Below are 27,538 nucleotides of genomic sequence, written 5' to 3'. Positions count from 1 at the left end.
CTGGAGGTTAATAATATCCTTCCAATTTTATTAATGAACTCTACAAAATAACCATTATGCCATATTTGAGTTTTGATGGAAAATGCCTTCAAGCTTCAGCATTTATTTTCTTGAAATATACTGGTATATCTTTTTATAATGTTCTCTGAACTTAATTCATTATGAAGAACTTATGCTGAGAGATAGGAATAAATATTCCTCAGAGTAAAGCTGTTCTGGACAAAATGTGTATCACTCTTGTAGCAGAAGTCGATTATGCTAGTTGTAGAAATATTTGTGTTACTTTTATTGTGGAAGGCCCCCTGCCAGGGAAGGCGCTGGCTTTCTTTTAAATTCATGTCAACTGAACCCATGATGAAGGCAGAGCCTTATCTTGGGGGCATATCTAACCTAGAGGTGGGAATGCCTCAGTTGACCTTCAAAGCCAGGTGCTGGGAAATGGGTTCTTAACAAAATCTAGTCAGGCACGAGGAACTAATGCGATTCAGACCCACCAGAGGTGACTATTTACAAGGAAGCAACAAGAATGCACACATTCCCCCTTCTATTTACCCTTAGTAAAACTTCCTGGTATTTGGCTATAAATAAAAGTTGCTGCACTGTCTCTGGTCCCTGTTCATCTGTCAGAGAGCAGACGCCACACCCATCCCAGCTTTCCTCTATTTCTGTCTCAGTCTTGTTTTATTCAATTTTCCTTAAACCTCGTCGCGTTCTATTCAAGATTTCATCAACCCCCGAGTTCTCTCTCTCTCTGCTGATCGCAGGAAGAGAGAACACCATTCCCCCCATATCTCACACCACGAACAGGGATTCCCATATTTTATAATTATATTTATAATGTTAACATCAGCTATTCCTTTGAAGAATCATTAAATTCCACATTTTTTGTTGATTTTTATTTTTTACATCAGCAAAATTCCTTAGAAATAATGTTGATCATAAATGCAATATATTTACTCAATTTTAAGAGTGATGAAGCAAACTCATTTTTTAGTATTTTGTATTTCACATCCAGTTGCAGTTTTAATTTTAATAATCTGATATTAAAAGCTACAGGTTAGGTCAGTGGTCAGCAAACTCATTAGTCAACAGAGCCAAATATCAACAGTACAATGATTGAAATTTCTTTTGAGAGCCAAATTTTTAAACTTAAACTATATAGGTAGGTACATTGTTATTAACTTAATTAGGGTATTCCTAAGGCTTAGGAAGAGCCACACTCAAGGGGCCAAAGAGCTGCATGTGGCTTGAGAGCCGCAGTTTGCCGACCTAACCGTTAGGTCATTGGTAATTTTTATCACCTGTTTTTCACATTTTACCACATCTTTTACTATGATAATTGTGTAAAACCAGTCTATCTTTATCTCTCTGATACAAACATATAACTTGTTCTACTAATAAGCATTGTTTCATACATAGGACCTGAAACTGTTTTTACAATTTGTGTATACAATCAAATTTCAATTCTCTTTCATGCACTAATAATTATACCACCCATAGCATTCTAATTCATTAAAACTAATGGGATTATATATTGAAGGCTTAATAATTACTGTAACAGCAGGCAAAGGTTAGGGTCAGGTTATAGAGGTTGATTTTTATAAAAAGAAATAATGTAGAAGAAAGAACACATCAAAATGGCAAAGAGGAAATTATAGATGTTCTCAAATAAAATAAAATAAAAACAAAATAAAATTCCTTGCCTTTCTATTATCACTAAGGAAGCCAAGAACTATTACTAATACATTCTCTTATTTGATGAGTGATGCTGTATCAGTGCCTCATTCTGACCAGGCATGTGGAGTTTTAAGCACAAAATTGCCTACTCATTCAACGGCAAATCTAAGGACATTCTATCAGCAAGGAAATCACTAATGAGTCCGTGCCAGGTGAATGTAGTCATCTAATGAGAATGGGGCAGATGTGGGTTCCCTACCACAGCACCATCTAAGTAGGGGGGAATTTAGAACAGAGGTGAATAAAGCCTACTGGTACAGTGATGTGTGGAGATAATGATTAAGATGCAGCTTTTGCTCTACAGTAAGATATGAAGACTTTGAAGAAAATATAAGGTATGGTGTGAAGATTATTTTGATATAGAAGTTTAGTTATTTCATTAAGCCAGAAAGAGAATGTATTTAATGTAACATTGCATTGAAAGAGGCAGGAGAGAGAGAGAGAGAGAGAGAGAGAGAGAGAGAGAGAGAGAGAGAGAGAGAGAGATTGGAATCTAACAGAGAGCTAATAATTATTAAGCACTAACAAGGTTCTAGGCCAGTGATTCTCAACTGTGGCTGCACATTAGAATCACCTCATCCTCCAGAGGCCCAGAAATCAGGATTTTAAAAAGATTCCCAGGTGATCCTAATGTGCAGCCATGGTTGAGAACCACTGGCCTAGACACTGTTCTGTTTTACATATAGGAATTTGTTCAGTTCTCACAACAATTTTATGAGATAAGTAGATATCTACTATTTTTATTCTCACTTCATAGGTAAGAAAACTGAGACTCAGAGAGGTCAAATTACTTGCCTAAAGAGTCACACAGCCAGTAATCGATGGGGCTAGGTTTTGGCCCATGTGGTCTGACTGTAGAGCCCGTGCTTTTGTATATATATCATCTGTATATCTCTATCTCTATCTCTATCTCTATCTCTATCTCTATCTCTATCTCTATCTCTATCTATCTCTATCTCTATCATCGCTATTGCTATCGCTATCTCTATCATCTCTATCTCTATCTTTATCTGTCTCTGTTTCTCTCTTTCTCATCTATTCTATATCATCTATATCTGCATCTATCTATATATCTATATCTATATTATCTATATATACCCATATCTATGTATCTATATCTATCTCTCAGCTGTAACATTTTTTATTTTAAAAAAGAGCCAGGCCATATAGAAGGACTGAGGGAACTTAAAAGAGTAGTTCAGATGAATCTGTGTGGATCTGAACTGAGGGTAAGAAAACAAATAAGTAGTGATATCCTAAAGACATAGGACAGATGGAGATGGAAAAGAAGAGATCTTTTGACTCATATATGCACTAAATGTTGGAAGTTATTTTTAAATGGAATATTTAATTTAATTTAGTTGGATGAATTTTTTTTTCAAAAATTAAATTTTTGTTGACTAAGACAGAACACTGCTTTCAGTGCTAACTGTGGAAGCCTTAAATGTTTGAAGTAAACAATTTCATTATTTTTTATACAAATTAACCAGGAAAATAGCAAATCTCATTGAAGTACATATTAAACTTTCTCTTATTGATAATAAAATAACTTTCCTATTGGAATGCAAGAAAAGAAATACAAAATGAGATATTCAGGCAAGTGCCCTGCACTTACTTGGTTAAGTTATTCATATTTCACTGAATTCTAGTACATGTTTCATGTAGGTTTGCTACTAATCTGTGTAAACTTTCTTTTCATTTTTATAACACATCATGCTCTCTTTAGCTTCTTAGACAAGTAGAAAATTGCCCATTATATGAAATTTCTTCCCACTCTTATCTCACTCGTCTCTCAGGAACAGTACTAGTCACATGAAAAAATTATTTCACTTGCATTTCCTTAACTGAAGCCTTTCCTGTCTTCCCCAGTAAGAATAAGGTGACACCCTGAAGACCTCTGCCATAGCAGTTGTCACCTTGTAGCTCAACCACTTATCTTTCTGGGCCCCCGATGATTCTTGGATGGTCTTCAGGACCTGGCTTTGTCTCATTCATGTATTACTACTGCCTGACTTAATCTTTGGTACAGGATTTGGCCAAGATATGTTTCTTGCAGGAATTGATGATTAATTATTAGTTATCCAACTATAAATATTCATGCTGCTATTTTTGTGCAATGAAGTAAACATATTCTAGGTATCCTTTTAATGTTTTTCAAAACACAAATACCACATGAATGCATTTTAATTGTACAGCATTTAAACAAAGGAGAAATACAATGTGAAAATGTTCTTTCCCTTCCCTACTCTGTCAACACTTTACCCTCCTCACAGGTAAAATTATTATTTGGTCTCTATTAATCCAGCAATTTTTTCTTTACATTTTCATACAGTTTATTTATTTATTTTTTTTACATGAACGTAATGCATTCTGTTCTCTGGCTCATTTATAAAAATAAGTCAGGGAAGTTTATTCCATTGTTCCTGATTTTCCAATATAATAGCCAAGACGGCAGCGGGTATCCTTGAACAATCTTTTGTTGTGCATATATGTATTTTTATAGCAACGTGCAAGTGAAATATTTGGTTCAAAGAGTAGAAAACTTTTAATAAATATTACAAATTGCATTCTAAAGACTTCCACAGTTTAACCCTCTATGAATGATGTCTAAGAGGGCTCAATTCCCTCAAACCTACCATGATCATGAAGTATCTTTTACATTTTTGAAACTCTGGCAGCAACAACAAATTTTCTTGAAGTTGTTATAGAACTAATTAAATTAGGCTGTACATCTTTTCTATATATACATTATATATATAAATATATATATATATATATATATATAAATATATATATATACATACCTTTGCAATTTGTATTTTTTTTTCTTTTGTGAATTATCTGGTTAAGAAAAAGAATATTAAAACCTAATAGAAGATGAATGAGGTGTTTTTCCTGTTCTATTTTCTTACATATTTAGGATTTTTGGATAGTAACATTTTTTGTAGCATGAATTTTTAAGTGATTTCTCTATTTAATAAGTGCTTTTTTTTTTACTTTGTAATGTATTTCATCATTAAAATTTTTAATTTATATGTCACATCATTTCTTTTATAGCTTTCTGGCTATCTGGTTCATCTCACATAGAAGACCTTTTCTAGCTGAAGATTTTGGAAGTACTCCTCTTATTTCTCACCACTTTGTTTTTATGTCTATTGTTTCAACCCTTCCTTCTCGAGTTCATTTTTATGTATAAAATGAAATTGGGGTCTAATTTTCTTTAACATCAATACATTGATAACTAATCATATCAATTCTACTTATTTAAAAGGCCTTCCTTATTCACATATTTGAAATGATAGCTTTATCTTAAAGCAAATGCTCATATGTTAGGGAATTGTTTCAATTGTTTAATTGGCCTCTTTGACATAAGTGACATATTGTTCTAATTAATTTAACATTATAGTATGTTGTGGTTGTCAAAATATTCTCTTTTCCCTGTTTAAAATCTTACATGTTTTCTCTTAAATATATATTTTTAGAATCAGTTTAACAAAGCCCATTGAAAATCTTGCTATAGTTATGACTGAATATGCATTGGATTTATAAATTAAAATTAAATAATTAATGTCTTTTCAAATATGAGCTTTCTGGTAAGAAAACATTCTCTCTCCCTTTTTATCCACGTCCATCAGTCAAGGTTTTTGATACATAGGTTGTGGTAACATCATATTATTTCCTGATTTAAAAAAAACGATATGTGTTTTTATAGGAAACTAGAGGCCTGGTGCCACCTGTGGGGTCCCTCGGCCTGGCCTGTGCCCTCTCCCAATCCAGGACCCCTTGGGGATGTTGGAGAGCTGGTTTCAGCCCAATCCCCACAGGCCAGGCCAATGGACCCCACCAGTGCAGAATCTGTGCACCTGGACTCTAGTATGCATATAGGATCTTTATTTAATCTCCTCTCGCCCTCCCCTCTCCCGCTTCCCTCTGAGATTCATCAGTCTGTTCCATGTTTCCATGCCTGTGGTTTCTGTTCCTGTGTTGAGTGTCTGCTCCCTGATGATTAGTGCACGTCATAGATACTGTTCGCCCGGTCAACCAGTTGCTTAGGCTTTTATATATATAGACGATACTGCTTCTGCACTTACATATTCTAATTTTCATTGCTGATACAGTGGGGCCTTGACTTACAAGTTTAATTTGTTCTGTGATGGAGCTCGTAACTCAAATTACTTGTGTGTCAAATCAACAGTGAACGAGTGAGACACGGGATGCTGGGCTAATGTTGTGGTGTTCACTGTGACGTTCGCTGCGCCAACTAGTGGTGGGGTATCTGAAGCTGGCTCATAACCCAAATTTTAGCTCGCAACTCAAAGCAAAAAATCGGCTGAGAGACGGCTTGTATCTCGAAAAACTCATTGGGACACTCGTAAGTCAAGGCCCCACTGTATATAGGAAACAATTATTTGATTGCCATGCAAATACTATTTTTTGACTTGGACTTTTAAATTAGTGACTAAAATGCCTAGATTTTTGTTGTTGTTTTTATTTTGTATTTGTGTATATGTGTTTTTGTTTTGATAAAGCATTGTTAAATTGGGAGATATAAAAATCAACAAGATGCATTCCTTGTTTTAAATGAATTCACAATCTAGTAGGGAAAATACACTGTAGATAATGAACCATATTCAGTATGTAAGTGCTATGAATAAAATATTATGAAAGCATTGGGAAGTAAAGAATTAATGTGGCTTAGGAAGATTATGGAGCACATGATATAGGGAGTAACATTAGAAGAATGAAAACCGACTATTGAAATCCATTAAAGGCTTATAGGTAGGAGAGTAAGTGTAGGAAAAGTGTAAACTAGATGGCCCTATGGCAGGAGAACAATTACAACAGTAATGCTCATGCTACAACTTGGATAAAGCAGAGATTTGAGGGGGAGTGGAATTGGCAGCTAGGTAAGGTAAGAACTCTTATTAGCTTCATATGTGATGGAAACTGGAAATTTGGAAGATTTGCAAGAGAAATTGCAGTGACCACTGGATTTGGATATTTAACACTATTAACATGCTCTGACTACAAATTTAAAAAGCTGTAAAAGTGTGTATCACTGTAATGTAAGGCTATGTTGTATTTTGTTTGAAATATTCAATATACATGAAAATTATTTGGAAAATTTATAAGTACCCCCCAAAGTTCCAGAGATTCCTCCTCCTCCTCCTCCTCCTCCTCCTCCTCCTCCTCCTCCTCCTCCTCCTCCTGGCCCTGGGTGGTTTCTGCACTGATTTATTTATTTAGTCACCACTTTTCTAGAAAATTCAATTATGCAGAACACATGCCAATTTACTGCATTATTAATATCATGACATATTTGTTCAGCCTGTGTAGCATATTTTAAAATTTTTTGTCATAGCTATTCCATTAAGAGTCCAATCACTTACAAAGCCTTCACAAGAACAGATTATTACAACTTAGTTTGAAAGCTTCATTAAGGAATAAGGTAGAAGTTATTTTTTTAATATTAATATCTTCCTAACAAAAAACATATTGCAGATTATGAATGTCACACTTAGAAGTGCTCTATTATTGGTGAGCACTCATTGTTAGTGCTTACTATAGTTTTGATAAATACATGTTAAAAATTAATAAATACATTCTTATCGACTTGTCTCAGAGTTCATAAATCTGAGATACGTTAGGGAAACTGGACATCCAATACATGAGTCAGTGAACATACAGTGGCCCTAAAAGAAGCAAATTATGACAGCACCCCAAACCTACACGTACACGTTATTTTTGTTTCGGGACTCTGGTTTCAGAACTGGTAGCGTTGTGAACACCACCTGAAGAGTGTTTGCAGATTGAGTCGTAGTATTTGGCTCCTTCTGGGACTTCTTTCATCATGGCTCTTACTAAAAGTCCTTCTGTTTCTTCTACCTGGCTCTCCAGTATCTTGCTTACAGTTTCTCTTGCAAATTATGTGTTGATCATTTCTTCACTCATTGTAGAGAATAGTAGCATGATGTGCCTGAAAAGCACCTGTGCCAATTCAGCTGGGCTAGATGAGGAGCTATATTTCCTACTTTGATAGCAGGTTGTTTAAATGTGTAATCTGCTGACCTTTCAGAGATGAAATGGAGAAGGAATGACTTAGAAACCTTCTGTGAGAAATACCTTGGCAGATTGGACGTTTTGTCCTGACTCCCCTACTCTGTTATGGTGATAATGAGCTCACTTCACTTCAGCTGAGCATTGCAATGCAAAACCTGATTAAGCATCCTGGGTGCCTCTGTCTCCTGCTTTATAAATTCCAATTTTATTAAGGATGTTTAGTTTATGAATTATTTCTTTAATCTCCACCTTTTTCTTTTTAAAGTATTATATAATCTCAGCATAAACATTTTTCTTTCTCAGTTGTGCTTTATAATGAAACCATGAAAGTTATTAATAACAATAGATTATTGAGAATACTGATTAAAACACATTTTATATTGTGCTCACTGGCATGGGGAGAAGGATGATTATTTAGCTGTTTGTATTAGACTCATTGGAGAGAAGTATCCATGCAATTATGTTCTTATTTATCTTTTGTTGAGTCACCTTAATGTGTGTGCCAAAGGATTACAATTAAATAGGAAATCCTGAAAGTGATAAAATTGTTTATTGCAAATAACATTTATTGTTGCTCTAATCTCCTGTCATTGACTGGGGGATATTAAAATTATCTGGTAGTTACCTTCTCAGCCTTTCTAACTGGTGTGCATCTTATCATGCTAAGAACATGGCTCATAGTGAGTTCCTTCAGAAGCTTTCTGGCCATCCTCAAAAGATCACCCTATTTCTCACATCTCTGAGGCTGGGATTCTAATGATCTATTTGTCCCCATCAGCTAATGCTCCTCTTGAGATATACAAAAAGTTACCTTGAGGTCCTCTATTTTTTTTTATACCTTTTTTTATGCAATTACCTAACAATTCATATCCAAAACACCTCCAAATTGGTCTTTGTTTAGACAACACTTTGCAAAGGTAAATATTAAATATAGTTGGAAAGCATTTTCAGGACATTTCACTATAATGAACTTGGTGTCACCAGCTTTTTTTCTATGATAACCCAGTAAAAGCTTAGAGTATGTGCCTGAATTTTCAAGCTACACTGCTCCTACATGCATACACTTGATAGCCCAATGTTAGAGAGTGAGGTAACATGTTCCTTTGTCATAGGCTATTCCGTTTGAAATATTCAAAGTACATGAAAATTCTTTGGAAAATTTGTCATGGTTGATAGACCACTTCACTTCTATGTTTAGAATGTTTTGAGAATGAGCCCCAGGTGTTGCCCTGGGAAGGCGAATTTAGGAGGAGGTACCATACCAGGGACTTCTGGGAAGTACACACCTCCTGAGACACTAAGGGCCGGCCTGTGGCTCTACTTTCTTAGAGACTAATAAATTGTACTGCAGTAAATCAAAAGCACATCTGTAACCCTCCAGGGCCAACTTTGTTTCAGCTCTGTAGGTGAAAGTGTTTTAATATTAATGTCTAATGTCTGAGAGTGCTAAGTAAAAAGTATAAGAGACAGTTTGACATCGTTTCTATAGGTTTGATTCATTTTCATAGCAAACAGCCGTCACTCTTGAGTTACAAAAGTATGGGTGATGTTTGTAGGTTACATGGGTTTGCATGAGCTATTCTTTTTAAAGAATAAGTAGTATACATTTCCAAATTCAAACACAAATTTGTTTGAATATATATATATATGTATATATATATGTATATGTATGTATGTATATACATATATACATATGCTCTTTAACATCTCACGATTTAAAAACAATTTTATAATTAATGTTGTAGTTAGTACTGTCCAGTTATATTTGACACAAAACTGTGATGTTTTTTGTTCTCTAATTGTTTTGAAACCTGAGCGTGATATTGCATGATAATTTATTCTAGAATCTCTGAGCTCCCCCAAGAATTTAAAATACTTGACTGTCCACAAATAATTTAAACTATTTAGGCAGAGCCCCTTCAAAATGATCATTTATACCATCAACTTTACTTGAACAAATATTTGTAATATATATTTTTAACATAAAGACCAGAATTATTATCTTAGTGTTTCTCCTTTACGAATTTGAGTTTTCCCTTCCGCTGCTTGCTGGGAATCTTTTCATATTCAGGTGCAGTGCTCCTTTGCGCATGATCTAAGAGACCGCCTACATCAGAATCACCTGAGAGGTTTTGTTAGAAATTGTATATTCCCATGACTACCTGGGAGCCTGAACTCTATGCAGCACTTCATGAGATTCAGACAAACACGATAATGTGAAAACCACTTCTTTTGAGGCTAAGAGGGTATTGATGGCATCTGTTTAGAAAGACAGGTGCTTCTTTGATTATGGAAGGCCTGGAAGTAGGCATCCTTGATAATAATAATCAGCACCACTTTCTTTGGATCCTTGAGCCATGAGCTGATCATTCAACAATTAAGATATCAGGGGACCCAAAATACTTTGTTATTCTTATTCTTAAATATGTAACCCTTTCAGATATCTTATCTGATGCCTGTCAACATAACTCATAATGTGGGTGTCTTAGAAATTTTCCCAAGCATGCAAAGGCACTGGAGGGTTCTGTTGTCATTAGGAGACACTTTTACTGCCACATGAGCACATCGGCACACATCAAGCATGCACGTGCCTATAGGACTCGCAGGTGGTCGATAATTTCCTTGGTGAAAGGCATTGCAGAATTTTCTTGCAAGTTCACCTGGCATCTCAACCTGAAAGATTCTGCAAATTTATTGACAATGCAAGTAGGCAGGAATAGTAGCGCTAGCTACCACAAGTTTTAATTGAGAGAAGATTATTTAGGTTTTGTGATTATTATGTGATGTTCTTTGAGGGAATCAAGAACTTAGAAAGATAAAGGGAAGAAAAGAAAAGTAAATAGGTTCTTTCGACAAGGCATAATTGATTTAAAAAAAAGGAGAGTCTTTTGTAGTAGTTTTAGTCTGTGGAAAAATGAAATGAATCCTTCTGCTGTTTGACTTGTTCATATAAAATCTAATTTTCACACACATACACAGCCTTCTTTCATTTTTATTATAACAACTTAAATTATAAAAGAAATAGTTAAAAGGGGAATGTATAAATATGTGTATCAATGCAGGTTTTATGGTAGAGTAGTAATTATTTACTGGTTTAAGTTGCCTTGTAATGACATTTTCCTACCTTAGAAGTGAGATTCCTGGGGCCTTCTGATAGTCTTCTTTCCTAACAACATACTAACCAGCCAATGATAAAGTAAAGAACTGCTCGTGTTTTTCTCCCAGAACTCAGAAAATCTATTTGGGGCTTCAAAAGTTATTTCCCAAAGGTAGTAGTGTTACCTCAATAAGGAATCCAGAAAATAAAGGAAAATAGGTATTTTAAAAATATATATTTTTATTAATTTCAGAGAGGAAGGAAGAGGGAGAGAGAGATAGAAACATCAATGATGAGAGAAAATCATTGATTGGCTGCCTCCTGCACACTCCTCACTGGGGATTGAGCCTGCAACTCAGGGATGTGCCCTTGGCTGGAATCAACCTGGGATGCACAGGTTGATGTTCTATCTATTGAGCCAAACCAGCTAGGGAGAAAATAGGTATTTTATATTAGTTTCTACTTGCCATGGAAATTTGAAGATTTTATTTTTATATTTGAAGAGGCAATAATTTTGGGAAGAGGGGAAAGGAAATTTAGTTCCCACATTTTGTGCCCTGACGGTGAGTGATTCATTCAAATTAACACACATTTTTGCTTATGTGACAAATCTTAAAGCCATGGGAGATGATTTGAAATACACAATGTTCTCTGGTAATTTTATGCAATTTGCACTATTCTGTGTGGAATGCTTCTAGTGTCCTTACGTGGAATGGAGTGCCAGTAAAGAGGCCTTCACAAATTTGGATGTAAGAAAACATGAGATCAGGAAAATCTGACTCATTGCAACTGTGCCAAAACCTATTCAAAGTGATTGAAAGATAGGAGTGCAGGCCCGCTCAGAAGCGAAGTAGTAGTGCTGGACCCTGCCGAATCAGACCCTATTTGAATCACAGATTGGATTCTTCCTAAACCCGGAATGGCCTGGAGCATTGTTGATTCTCGCTGCTAAAGGAAGGTAGGCAAAGGTTCCCAGTTGTTCAGCTGCTTCACCTAATTAGGATCAGCATTAAACAGAAGTTCAACATCAACTCTTCAGGTCACCAGGTGGTAGAGCTAACCAGAAGTGCAAAAAGAGAGTTTGTAATAAGAAGGAAAATGTTAGTCTAGCATGTGACAAATTCAAGTAAGGCTAATAGGCCCTGAAGAGAATAGTGACTGAGTATCAGCGAGTTTTATGTGGATGAGAACTTAAGCAAACTCTAAATTTAAGTTGAGGGTTTTGGGGAATGCTGTCAGAAATGCCAAAATAGAAAGAACACCACGTGAAAATTAGTTGTTTTTGCATTCCCAGTGTGCAAATGTATTGGAAATTAATTGCATATGCTTAGGGCAAGATCAAGAATTTTATCCATGCTATATTGAGGGAAATGTTACTTCTCATATTCAACGTAATTGAGACTAAAATAATTACAGAAATATACGTACTATGCAAAGCAATTAGGCCACTGGCTTCCTACTTTACTATATTTTTTAATATCTATCTTTGTAGAGTTTCTCAGGTTCTCTATTACCATTTTTTAAAGGTTACTGCATTCTACTGAGTTTTGACATTGATAGACTCAGTTTTTTTTAGTGTGTGAGGAGTTAAGAAATCCATAGGAAAATTTGTGCTTCAAGAAATGCAAAGTAATATTGTAAGGTATTTCAATAAATTATATATACAGTGTGAATGTTAATGAGTTTGTTGACAGGTAGATGATAGATACATGGATTGAAAGGTAGGTGGATAACAAAGACAGAGCCACGATGATTACATAATGTAATGATAAAATCACTATATTTGGCCTCAAAAGGTTATTTTTAATTTCATATGAGAAAAGTCATATAGAATTTTAAAATGTGAGAATCATAGCTGAGATTTAGTTAAAATAAATTCAAATGTTTTCCTTAGTAAAAGGAAGATATTACTGATTTAAATATTTTTCTGTGCATGATTTATATACTAAATAATTATCATATATAATAAAAGCTTCCAAGTGTTTGATGAAGAAATTGTTCAATATCCACTTTCTTCAAGATATGCCAAATTAAAAGTAAGGTAAGAATATATGTTTGTTTGTTTTTAAATTTGTTAGTTTGTATTTCATCATTAGAAATCCATAGGAACTAGTTAGAAAATCTGCCAATAGTTACTTGGGTTATATGTGCTGTCATCATTAAATAATTATTTTTCATTGCAGATAAGTTAATTATAAAGTGTCTTTATATGGTATTGTCCTTATCATCTACACATAAGTGATATGACAACATATTTCACAAACAAGCAAAATAAAAATAATGAAAAGCACTTCAAAATGCTTTTAGTAGATTAACTTTTTTATTTTAATTTTTGATGCTTATTAGTAGGAATAATACACAAATGGAACATTATATAATACAAAGTTAGTCACCAATATTTTCCAATTATATAATAATGGCTTTTTACATTTGAAACACAGGGTATTTAAGAATATATGTAGGCAGGGATGGAAATGGCAATCCCAAATGGCCTGTACACAATGTGACAGTTCATTTATTAAACAAATATTTAATAAACACTACTGAGTACCAGGCACTGTTATAGACACTCGAGTGAATAGCAGTGAATAAATGAGTCAGAGTTCCTGGTTCATAGAGCTTACATTAGTGGAGAATGATTAAAGTCAGATTATCCCACAAATAAACATCTGTCAGATGGCAATTCTTTTAGAGTAAATAAATAATAAAGCAAAGGATGGGAGAGAGGGCACAGAGAAGCAGGTTATTTTAAATATGGTGGTCAGGGATGCTCTCACTTTTCAGCTGAGTTGTGACCTAATAGAAGTAAAGAAGGGAACCATCTGGTAGTCGAGCATTCCAGATGTGTGAGTGCAAAGGTCCTGAGGTAGGTTGTGCGTGGCATGTTCAAGGGAAAGGAGACAGATAGATGTGTCTCTAATGGAGTAGGTGGCATAGCAGTATGTGATGATTTTAGGGAAGTAACAGAGCACTGATCACATAAAGCCCTGTATACTACTGTGAGAATTTGGGATTTTATTGAGAGCGAGTGGGAAAGTCATTATGAGGGTTTTGAACAGAAGGTTGATGTGATCAAACATGTTAAAGGATCAGTCTGGCTGCTCTATTGAGAATATACTATGAGGGAACAGGTGTGGAAGCACAGAGCCCTGTATGACAGGCAATCAAGACAAACTCTATTAAGAGAGCTATTGAGAACCATACAGTGGCCCTTTAACTGGTGAAGAACAAGAGATGCTCCAGAATACCTTGATCGCTTCCTGAGTGGCAGAAGTTTACATACCTGAGTTATAGACCCATACAGGTATTTTCCTGGAAAATAGTTACTCATTAATCAGTAATAGCACACATAATAGACATTTATGTCTTTTAGGCATGTTGGTTGCTTCCAGTTTTAGTGTACTATGAATAATGCTGCTGTGAACCTTTGCATATGCATCTTTATGTGAAGATATATTAGTATATGCATGCTTTCCTTTCTCTTAGTAAATACCTAGGAGTGGACTTGATGGTTGTCTGGTAAGATTACTTAACTAGATACAGCCATACTGTTTTACAAAGTGGCTGGACCACTCTGCATTCCCACAAGCAACCCATGACAGTCCCATTTGCTTCCCATCCTTGCCAACCACTCAGTATTGCCAGTCTTTATAACATCAGTCATTGCATTGTATGCAGAGTGTATCTTATTGGTGGTTGATTTGATTTTCACTTCTCTGATGATCAATGATGTTGAGAATATTTTCATGCACTTAAAAATTCTTTAAATATTTTGGGACAAGCCCATTAGTCAGATACAGGTTTGCAAATTTTTCTCTCAGTCTATAGTTTGGATTTTTAGTTTCTTAATTTGTCTTTCAATATAGAAAGTTTTTAATCTTGATGAGATCCATTTTATTATTTTTTTATAACTTGTGTTTTTATATCTGTTTAAGCTATCTATATTAATTCCAATAGTACAATGTTTTTCTTCTATGTTTTTGAGTAGAAGATAAATTTTACCAATTTTATGTATGTCTATGACCCATGTTTAGTTAAATTTTATGTATAATGTAAGGTAAGGGTTAAGGTTAATTGTTTCCATACAGAAATCCACTTGTTTCAACCTCATTTGGTTAAAACCATTATTTTCCACCAACTTTCCCTGGCCTTTTGTTAAAAATCAGTTGACAGTATAAACTGTGAATCTATATTTTGGACTCTGTAGGGTGTTCCATTGATCCACATACTATCTATCTATCACTATACCAATAACATACTATCTTGATTACTGTAGCTTTACAGTAAGTCTTTTAGAATTTTGCTTGTGATTACTTTGAAAATATAAATCAATTTGAAGAGAACTATCATATTAATAATATATATGTCAACTTAGCTAGTTTGGCTCACAGACTGAGAGTCCCAGGCTCAATTCTGGTCAAGGGCACATACCTCAGTTGCTGGCTCAATCCCTGGTCCTGGTCGAGGCACGTGCAGGAAGCAGCCAACTTATGTGCCTCTCTCATATCGATGTTTCTCTCTCTCTGTCTCCCCCTCCCTTCCACTCTTTCTAAAATTAATGGAAAAATATCCTTGGGTGAGGATTAATAAAAACAAAACATAATAATATCCTGTCTCCAGCATATCTCTTCATTTTTTTTTGGTCTTTTAAATGTTTCTTTTGGAATGCTTCGTAGTTCCAGTTAATAAATTTATTCCTGCATATTTTCTCTATTGTAAATGAAGATTTTTAAAAAATTTACATTTGACTTATTGTACATATGTGTTAATGTATATCCATCTCTCTCTCTATCTACCTACCTACCTACATATATCAGGGTTTGACAAACTATGCCCACCAGCCAGCTACCTGCTTTTGTAAATGAAGTTTTATTGGAAGACAACCATGTGGATTTATTTATGTTTTATATTGTTTATGGCTACAAAGGTAAAGTTGCAATAGAGATTGTGTGCCATACAAGCCTGGAATACTTACTATCTGGCCCTTTACGAAAAAGTATGCTGGCTCTTTATATCTAGAAATACACTTGAAAATTCATATATATATATAATGTAAATATATATGTAAATTTATGTATGTAAATTTATTTATATATATTTTACTTCATATATATTCTATCTTATGAATATAAAATAAATATTTATTGGCCTTTTATTATCATGAACAATAGCATTACATGTACAATTTTTGAACCTTCTACAAACTTATCTTAAGACTTCGTAAAAATTTATCTTTTCACGTATCCATATTCTACCTTATATCCTGCAACTTTGCTAAGTTCACTAATACTTCTCTTAGTTGTTTAATACTTTCCTTAGGGTTTTCTACAAACATTGTAAAATCATGTGGAGATAACAATAGTTTTACTTCTTTCTTTCTAATCTTTATTTTATTTCCTTAGCTTAATAAATTAATTTGGGAATGCTCTCTAATATTCTATTGGATGGGCATATAAATCACAATTAACTTAAAAATATTTATATTTTTTGAAGTGTATGATGTTCTCAAACTTTTATATGAATAATTTAAAAAAATATTTTGTGCACGCAGTTTTTATTATTTGTTGATTGTTGGCTAAAATGTATTTTTGGAACTTCGATTATATTATGTTCATCATCATAAACATGTTTGAAATTATTGAAACAAATTGTCAAATTGACTTTTGAAGAGGGGCAAATTTCTCTTAAGAATAAAATGAGACTGTTTTTGAGAATGTTCATTTTTTAAAAAATTGATTTCAGCCCTGACTGGTTTGGCTCAGTGGACAGAGCGTCAGCCTGTGGACTCAAGGGTCCCAGGTTCGATTCCAGTCAAGGGCATGTACCTTGGTTGCGGGCACATCCCCAGTGGGGAGTGTGCAGGAGGCAGCTGATCGATGTTTCTCTCTCATCGATGTTTCTAGCTCTCTATCCCTCTCCCTTCCTCTCTGTAAAAAATCAAATCAATAAAATATATTTAAAAAAGAATTGATTTCAGAGAGGAAGGGAGAAGGAGAGAGATAGAAACATCAGTGATGAGAGAGAATCATTGGTCAGCTGCCTCCTGCTGGGAATGGAGACTGAAACCCAAGCATGTGCCTGGACTGGAAATTGAACCATGACTTCCTTGTGCATAGATCAATGCTCAACCACTGACCCACACTGGCTGGGTGAGCATGGTCAATTTTTTAAATTTATGTTATTAATTTATCTTTTGCATTATTCTATTCCATAGACAAAATAAATTTAAAAAATAATTGCTCCCTCTTCTCTAATTTTGTTTAGAAAATTATAGTGGTTGAAATGATTGATACTAAAATTACATATGAATATTAATCCTAGCTCCAAAAAATGTAACCTTGAGCAAGTTACTAACTTTTATTCTTAGCTTAATAATTACAAAATGTGGATAAAAGAGTATCTACATCAGAGTTTTATTTTGAATATTAAATGAGACAATATAATTAGAACATTCTAATGGACCTAGGCCTGGTAAATGATTAATCAATATTTCCTCTTATTATATAACATTTCCTGAGAGACCAGAATCACAGCCATGGCATTCAAAGGCAATATAATATTGAGCTAGACTTTAGGACTAGAAAAGTAATTAATCCAGGTATGCCCTGTTATCTTTAGTTTCATCTCAGTTTAAAACAAATTATTCAAAATTGATATTATTGGACATGTATACCAACATACTGAAGTATAAATATATACCCAAATTTTAATCTGAGTCCATTTTAATAAAATTTTGACTTGCTTTTCATATTAAGTCGTATTTCTCTATACTATACTCTTTCTTATCTTTTTAAAATAAGAAATATCATTGTAATGTAGAATAATCCTTCCAATACACAACATGTTTTTTTTTTAATTTTAGATATGAATGTTACATTTTAACATTAAATTTAGTAGATTTTGACAATTAAATGGATAAAGGAGGTAACAAATATTTCTGGATAAACACAGCTATATGATGTTGACAGCACAGAATCTCTTAAAAACTATATTCCTATACAAAGTAAATTTTTTTATCAAATAATAATTGCTAGAAATACATGTACTTTATTTGTTGCATAAATGTTTATAGGAATCTACTGTAACAGTATATTAAATATATGAACTACAAAATTTAATAGACTACCTTCAGGTGCCTTAGAATTTAGAGAGAGTACAATCTCACAATTATCTAACGTGTATGATTTGACCTAATTAACATATTGGTCTAAACTATTTTTTGTTTATCTAATATAAATGTTAGACAGCTTAAGAAATGTTTTAAAGGAGGGAATGATCACTTCTGAATGGTATATGATCTCCTAATGCTTCATGGAAGAGGTGGCAATTGAGAATTTAGGTGATCTTGAAAAATACCTAGAAGAAGGAAACAAGAAACATCACACAACGAATCTAATGATACCTGCATCCAGAATTATCTGGTAATAGATCTCAAGCATTTTAGTAGTGGACAGTATATCAGAATAATCTTCAAAGATATTTCAAAATATAGTGGCTGCAACAAATGCATCTAAGAAGAAGAAAGACATGAAAGAATTAGAATGAGAAAGTTAAAATGATAGTATCCTTGTGAAATTTAAATTGTAGAAAAATAAAAGAACGTCTTGCCATTATAAATGTCAGCTCTCAATGTTGGATTAGGTAGCATGCTCAGATTCAAATTTTGCATACGTAGAGGATGTCCTAATTTTGTCTTTACCTAGTTGAGTGACCTGCCAAATTAGAAAAGTCATTAAAGTATTTTCCCTTTGTGAACCAGTTTTATTTTCTGTGTGATGTTGTTTTAAACCATCCAAATTTATCCAAATTAAGTCTCTAAAGAGATAGTACTATAGGAAAGTAAAAATCTGTCATTCTGGAGAATATGGTGTGCCTCGTTGTATCAACTCAATGACGATGTGGAAAGACGTTTTTCTCCATTTAGCCTCATTGAATTGGATATCTTTTGGAATTTCTTATTGTTAGATCCATGCTTGGAATATTACAGTGCATTCATTTTCTATTTAACTATCAACATTTTTTGTGGTTCTTTTAATATTGTATTTATGAATTACATGAATTTGCACTCTGATTGGGTTTGTTTGTGTGTGTATTCTAAAATATAAATTACATGAATTTTAAAACTATATATTCTAAAATAGAAATTAGATGTTAAGCTTCTTTAAAGCTACTATTGTGCTATTTCTCCTAATCTGCATGCCATAACTAAGGAGGCAAAAAAGAGAGAAAAACTGTGATCATCTCTTCTATTTTTGAAATACAGTATTTTTAAAAACACCATTTGCCTCAGAAAAATACCAAGTAATAATTATTTAATTTTCCAAATAAAATTATGTATATTTAAGCAACTCTTTCCACAAATGGATTGTAACATACCTAGCAGGTGGCAAAAAAAAAAAAAAAAAAATCTGCTGGTGTACACTTAGTAATTACCAGGGATTAACATCAGTGATCACATAGCTATATTTAGTAGACTCAACGTTGTCTTTACCCTCTTTGATTTTCAAATGTTCTAGCTAAATTCCAACACTGCTTTCTTATTTTAGAAGATCTTAAATAAAATCTTTCCTGAGAAAGTACAAGAAGTAAATAGGATTATCTATTTTTTTCTTTTTAATTAATGAAATGCTGATTTATTCATGTTTGCTGCATATTCTTGGTCAGCAAAATAGGAATTCAAATCATACCTTCTGAAATGTAATATTTTGAATACAAACCAAAGTCCTAACTCAAAGCCCAGTATCTCCAAGTAAAGCATCAAGTCTGAAAACCTATGAGTCAATAAATTTGTTGTTTCTCACATAACTGATTGTCAATGGTGGGGAAAAGATACAATAAAACTTGCCATTCAAGACAGGGAAAAATGGGACATAGAATCCATTGTGAAGAATTCCTAGGAATGAGCAAATTTGCTTGATTAAATTCTAATTTTGCTCTATGATCCTAGCTTCCCGGTCAGATATTTTATTGTTGCTGTTGGTTTTTAATTTACTTTTATTTTTATATTCTGTGGATCTGCCCCTTGAGAGACTCTTCTTTTCTATAATCCTCCATTGACATATGACATTCAGCATTGTCATCCCAATTCCTGCCTGTAGAAGGTGGAATACATAAGCATTGTTTCAAAACTTAAAATAGTTACACATTCTTTACGGACAGGATTTTAGCATCTTTGTTAGAAGAACTCTCTTAAAAATTAATAGCCTTCCTATTTTATTCCAGGCAATTCCATTTGTGGGGTTACCTATTCCCACAATTAATTTAGAGACTTGATTCTCAAACCCTCTATATTTCTTTCACATTTTGGATAATCTGAGTTCATTAGCCTTCAACAAAAAAGCCCAACCCTTCCTCTCCTTCCCTGTGTTATATTTATATTTGAAAAAATTTACCATTGAGTAGACCTCCGCCAAGACCCAGAGTTGTTATCCTGTCTAATAAAACAGTAATATGCAAATTAACCATCACTCTGCAACAAAGATGATAGTGCCCATAGTGGCCAGGACAGGATGCTGGCGGAATTGCCCTGGCAACATGAGCCCAGCATCCACACCCTGGCTGCACGGCAGGAGGGGAGGAGCTTCTGTCCAGAGGCCAGGGCGAGGGATGCTGGCATCATTGCAGGCCAGGCTGAGGGACCCGTTCCCCCCCACCCCCCCGCCCCCCCTCATGCATGAATTCCATGCATCGGGCCTCTAGTCTTTAATAAGTAGCCTCTATATCAACTTGGGGCTATCTCCATTCCAGCAGGACAGAAGGAGACAGAGCATGGAGAAACACACGACAGGCTTTAACATGCCTGTCTGGAAAGACTCGCATCCCTTCTGTCCACTTTTCCGTGGTAGAAATCAATTATATGGAAATACATAATTTTTAGGGAATCAGGTAAATGAAATCTGCTTGTATCCTCAGAATGAAAAAGGAAAAGGGTTCAGTCAAGAGCAAGTTGAGTACTACACAGATACCAACTAAACATTCTACCAGATATACATGAGAGTGCTGGTTTCCACACAGTATTCTCAGGCCCCGTATTATTGGGAACATTTTCTGTTTGTTTTATTCTGCTTTGTTTTTTAAGGATATTCAGTTGAAGGAAATGAAATATATATATTTCTACTGTCCTGCTTTCTCAACATCAACTGCCAATAAAAAAAAAAAAAGGAAAAGAAATATAAATAATGGCTGACGCACACAATGAATTATGGACCCACTTATAGAAAGATTCTGAAAATAGATGAAAGTATTTGCAAATCACCTATGGGGCCCAGAAATCTACAAAAATGGAAAACACAGCCATGAAGGGATAGCCTCATTTACAGTAATGGAATCTGGAGGCATGACAGGTTACATTGCTGAATCTTTCTCCACATGGAAGAGCTGAAAACAAATTGAGGCCTGAATGAGAAGACATGCAAACTCCCAGTTTTCTTCAGAAAGCAAGGTAGAGAAATGGTAAGATGGGAAAGAACTATATATAGCAATTGGCTTGGCAACCATTAATTGAGACAGCTGGAGAGAAACGATTAAATGCTAAATCACCTCAATGATAACTTGCAGTATACAAGGTTGAACTATGAATCACACTGCTCTCCAGCATATTCTGAAATGGGACTACGGAGCAGAAATATGCTCCTAAACAGATGGAACTACAGATTTGTTTAGAGCCAAGTCTGAAATAAAAATCCTAAATATAAACTTATACTACTCTAACTTATTCACCATGATTGTTCTTTAGCACAACCTATCAGCAGCTACCTGTGCTGGATAGGACTACCCCCTTTAAATCTGAGTGATATTTAAACATAAACCCTCCCAAAAGCTGTAGAACTTTGGGAAGATACCATAAGGAAGATAATTAAGAATCATAATAACAACAGAGGAACAATAACATCAAACAAAAAATTTTAAATACACTCATCTATGTGATTTCAAGGAATTAAAACAAAGAAATGTGGTTTCTTTTAAGGCAAGAATTTAAAGAAAGCATTCAAAAGACTAAAAAAAAAAAATAAGGCAATGAAAAGAATAAAGTAAGCCCTAGCCAGTTTGACTCAGTGGATAGAGCGTTGGTTTATGGACCCAAGGGTCCTGGATTCAATTCTGATCAAGAGCAGATAACAGGGTTGTGGGCTTGATCCCCAGTAGGAGGAGTGCAGGAGGTAGCTAATCAATGATTCCCTCTCATCATTGATTTTTCTATCTCTCTCGCTCCCTTCCTCTCTGAAAGCAACAAAAAATATTTTTTAAAAAAGAATAAAGTGATCTGACAGTTCAAGAAATAAAGCAAGTCTTATAAGAAGCAATAAAAACTCCATAGACATAGGGAAAGACAGAGTTAGGGACATAGAGAATAGCTTGAGATAGTTGAAACAAGTGAAATGGAAAGAACAACAATGAAAATCATAATATAAAGGAGAGATTCAGTATGTTTGTGTGTTGTGTTTGTGTGTGCATATACTTAATATTTGAAGAAAACAAATAAAAGATAAATTTAAAGACACAGGAGGAGTAAATTTTTTTTTTTTTTACAACGTTAACAAGAATATGTAGATTGAAAAGCCCCACTATGTGTTAGGGAAAAAACTTAGAGGAATTAACATTAAGAGATATCTTGCTGAATACCCTAGGCTTTCAAGATTAAACAAAGAAAGTTACCTATAAAGTGGAAAACGCAGGCTAGCTCAGATTCCTGTAAACCAAAGATATTTCAGTAGGTAGACAACAAAACCTTTATCTAATCAACTTATTATGCTTTGACTACAAAGGAGTAATGGTAAGTCTTGAATATACTTGCACATGGCATCAACAATAAAGGAAAAAGGAAATTAAGGTTATAAAATAGAAGGCAAATCTCTAGCCTCTCCCCCCCTCCAAAAAAAAGAAATAATTTAACAAATGAAAATTCAGAGAGGACAAAAGAATTGTTAGAATGTATAAATTTGCTGATTTCCTCCTCTTTTTTTTTTTTTTATCACGGACTCAATGAATAAAAATTCAACTATAAATAAATTCATAGGAAAAAAATTCAGGTTAATTTAATTTAATGTAAATGAAGTCTTTTTGAAAGAAAAGAATATCAGTATAAGTTTTTAAAGAGTATTTTAATTACATGGAGTACCCTTAATTATCTTTCATTTTTCTAAAACTATAAATTTTAAAAATATTTTATCATTTTATCTTTTTTGTATGTTTCTGCTTTTTGCTTTTAAGCATGTGATTCTTGTGACAATTACCATTATACTAGTATTTTACATTAAATAATAATGATAATGACATTAAATTTTCAGAAATTTCATCTCATAGAAGTGATTATCTTACTTGAGAGAAATTTCTAATTTTTACAATTTTATATCACTTTTGATTTCAATAATATTGTTTAGCTACATGTGGTCATTTTAGCTATATAGAAAACATTTTCAACTAATGTTATTACTGTAAGAAAGCATATTTTAATTTTACACTTATATTTTGGATTAATATAAATATATACCCTTGTTCTGAATTAACTAGCACATTTTTTGTTATTTTATTTTTTTTTCATTGATGCTTTAACTTGTAAAAAAAATTATCCTACAATTGGTAATTGAGTAAATTTTCAGACAAAAAGAAATGACAACTATAGGACTGATATTAAAATTAATGGTGTCATTGTTAGAACACAGTAAATCTATATCATCAATGTCCTCTAATTGTTAATCATTATTAAGGAGTTAGAAGATCATTAACATTACTTTTTCTAAGTTTTATTTGAACATCATCACCATTAAAGAAAATCAAGGCAAGGGTAAGGTCTTATATTTTTGAGCTGGGGATCCAGGATGAATTAAATATTTCTGTACAAATAGTACATCCTCAGAATTTTGTGACACTGGGAGTTGAAGCTAAAATTGAGATATATGAGAGCTAGGTAGCTGTTCGTGGGAGCTACTTCCCTCCCCAACCTGTCCTGGAGGTTTTATAAATTATCTACAAGTTAGTGTCCCAAAGGACAGAAAGTATCTGCTATTTAAATACATAATCTTAAGCTGATATTAAAAGGGCTTCAATATATTTTTATTCCAAGAATTTTGAAGTTTTTCTTAACTAAATCCAAAACTCTTTGCAGGTACAAATTATCGAATATATTGATAGCATCATTTTGATGTCACTATTTATATTCGTTTTTTAAAAATATATATTTTATTGATTTTTTTACAGAGAAGAAGGGAGAGGGAAAGAGAGTTAGAAACATTGATCAGCTGCCTCCTGCACACCCCCCATTGGGGATGTGCCCACAACCAAGGAACATGCCCTTGGCTGGAATCGAACCTGGGACCCTTGAGTTCACAGGCTGACGCTCTATCCACTGAGCCAAACCAGTTAGGGTGATATTCTTTGTGGCTCAGCAAATTTGTCTAGCTTTGTCCTTTATTTCATCAGCACCCTTATGAGGGAGAACAAAGTATGAAAAGCCTAACTAATAAGCCTGTTTCCCTAAATGTGATTTCAAGTGGTCACAGCTACCTTCTTCAATTACTAATTTTTGTTCTATGCAATGGATTATATAGCTGAAGTTCTTTTTCTATCTCACTGGTAATAAAAAGTATTTTTACCTTTCACATTTTATCTGCAATGGCATTGAGTGGCTTTTAACTCTAATTTAGAATAGAATATAATACTCTGAGAGGCAGGAAAATACCACATTAAATCATAAAGAAGTAGATTAGATATTTCATTTCTCTATAAGTAAAGATAAATATTTTACTAAGATTAGAGAAGGAGAAAATGCATGACTCACATAGAGGTGTGCCTCTCTTTCCCTTTTTTATCATCCATTCATTGTTGTTGCTTGAAAATGTTTTCTTGACATGCTAATAGTGACTATGATGGAATTCAAGAAAAATGTAGATGATGGTTATCATTCCTATAGGAAAAAGACTTTTCTCCCCCTTTGATACAATAGAAAATGTGTAAAACCAAACAAAATGCTTATCACGTGTTGTACAATCTACATAAGACAGATGATGGCATATTTCTCTAACTGATGGCCGACTAAATCACCTCATTTTCATTGTTTTCAGTGTTGACCAACATGCTGCCAGCCTGGCTTTTCTCTTCTGATTTAAGCACATGACTCGGAATGACTTTGGAGGGTTGTGATACTCGCCGATTTATGGGGCATTTGTATGTGGGATTCTCATCACTGTATAGCCACCCTGTCGTTTTTGTGACAAAGCCTGTTTGACTGGCTTTGGATTTATGATGGAAATAATTCAGAACAGAGTAATAATTTTCCCTTGGCAATTACACTACCATTTGGTACTTTGTCCCTAAGGGAAAAATGAATGTGCTGGGATCTATCCATGAGTTTAGTAGCTCAGTGTAAGGAACAAATCAAGGTCAGAATACAAATGCGGAGTATGTGGTTGCTGAATTCTACTTCTGGTTCTTCAGCCTTCAGAAACTCCGCATTTGTGTGGCTCTTTACAGTGTATCAAATACCTTCTGTTTCTTGTCTCTTGACGCTCACAGTGACCCTGGCAGGTAAATACCATTTTCTCCATTTTATAAAGAAAGAAACAGATACAGGAAATGTTGTTATGCAGCAAATATTTTAAAGCACATACAGTATGAAGGCTTTATGAGGCACACTGGGAATACACAGATAAATAAACAGTCCCTGCTTTGGTTTTTAAATTATTTATTATGAAAATTTCAAATACATAAAAAATTGGCAGAACTGTGTAATGAAGCCCCTATACCCATTGCTAGGCGTCAATAATTATTAACTCGTGGTCAGTCTTGTTTCATCCATGTCCCCGTCCAATCAGATCATTTCATAAAAATAATTTTCACGGTCTATCTCTAAAATTAAAGACAGTATTAAACATGATGCCCTAGAATTAACATTTCTTCAATCATATCAAATATCCAGGAAGTATTCAATTTCCACTTACTCCTAAATGCCATATGTTTAAAACAGTGATTGGGGATCCGAATGTTATTATTGCTCTGTGACTGGTTGATATGTCTTTTCAATCTCTTCTAATCTATTGATTTTCCCCTTCACCTTTAAAAAATTTTCTTTCCAAATGATTTGGTGAAGAATGAGGTTGTTTGTCCTACATGATTCCCCACAGTCTGGATTTTGCTGGCTACATCCCCACTCCACACTTTTCTCTGTTTCTCTGCTCTCTCTATCACCTGCAAATTGGTAATCATAGCTAGAGGCTTGAGCCGTTACAGTTTAAAATTTTAGCACGTTTACTCTATAGGAACACATAACATAAATAGCTGTCTCTCTGTTTATATTTGCAGCTATTGCTGTTCAATGTCTAAGCCTAGTCATTCATTAGAGGTTGCAAAATGGTGATTCCTTTTCCATTTGTAAGAGGACTAGCGGTGTAAAGAGAAACTTGTGCTCATTTGCTATCTGGTGACCCAGTGATACAGTTTTTTAGGAAAGGCAGGATAAATACTTGATTGTTTCCTGGAATTTTTCAGTTTCAAAAGGAATGAACCAGTTCTCCGGCGTGTTTCATAGCAGCCAATTATTTTGTTTTATTCTGTTTTTATTTAAGTACCATTTTGACTTATGGATTTAATTACATTGGACAAGTTTAAATTCATTGCAGTTATTCTTATTGATACTCAAAATACTCTAACTGGCTGGAGCTTCTTCTAGTTGGCCGCAGAGCCCAGAATAAACGGGATGCTGTCACTCTGGTTTTGTTGGATTCCCTTTCTCACTTCTGGCAGCTCTTCTGAAATGTTCCCCACTGCGTCTTCATTGTCTTTTGCGTGGCGAGATTACACTCTCAAATGTGTTTGTTTGTTTTTCAAAATTGCATCCACTTTTTGGACTCTATCTTCCTGTTATCACTAACTTTTGTATTAGCCTAAACTTTAGACATGAGGTGTACATTTACAAAATTACATGGGAAATGATAATGGCCACATATATGCCGCAATACTATTGTGGATAAACGAGGGGTGGGATTGACTTGGTTATGGGATTTCTTGTTGAGATTTTTCATTGAGGTAATTTCCCCCATGCTCCCTATGCCATTATTTGAGTGCTTCATCCGTTCCTTCTCAGGCTGAGTATAGGACCCCCCAAACCACTCTCGATAACCTTCATTCTTCCCTCTACTATAAGACCTTGAGATAGAGAATATCTTCTGTTTGAAGGAATTCCTCTTAGTTAAATTAAAGATCATAACTTAATATGCTTACCTCTCACTTTCTTTTTTAGATCACATAATCGTACTCTATCTACTGTTCTTTCCTGTGTTAACAGTATTTCTAAAAGTAATGTGTTGCCGTAATGCATGTTCTCCAGGATAGGTATATGGCAGCTAACTGGAATCAGTATCTCCAGGTGAGAGTCTGGGCTGAGGCTGTTCCTTGACTTATGGAAATTAGACCAGGTATTGAAGGAACCCAGGGGGTGGGGAGTGCTGGAGAAAGTGGTTTTGGCATAAGTGGCCCCAAATGACCCAAATCTAGAAGCTGCATCTACAATGAGTACACTAAGCCCCCATTTCAAAGTCACAGTCATGGACCAAAACAAGCTCTCCCTTCCCATATGTTCTATTAGACTGTTTCCCTCATAGAGCCTCTATAGAGTACTCCCCCTTGATATCCCCTTTACTTCTCTGCATT

At 34.3% G+C, this 27,538-nt stretch overlaps 1 protein-coding gene across 1 annotated transcript in view; it reads left to right on the top strand.

The window, feature by feature from the left end:
• TRHDE (thyrotropin releasing hormone degrading enzyme) overlaps positions 1-27,538 on the top strand; it is a 390,978-nt gene that overhangs the window by 303,339 nt on the left and 60,101 nt on the right. The window lies entirely within an intron of this gene.

Source organism: Myotis myotis, unplaced genomic scaffold (assembly GCF_014108235.1).
Source record: "Myotis myotis isolate mMyoMyo1 unplaced genomic scaffold, mMyoMyo1.p scaffold_m19_p_3, whole genome shotgun sequence".
Classification (NCBI taxonomy): domain Eukaryota; kingdom Metazoa; phylum Chordata; class Mammalia; order Chiroptera; family Vespertilionidae; genus Myotis; species Myotis myotis.
Note: the sequence above shows the minus strand (reverse complement) of the source record. Positions and strands in the feature narration are given on the sequence as shown.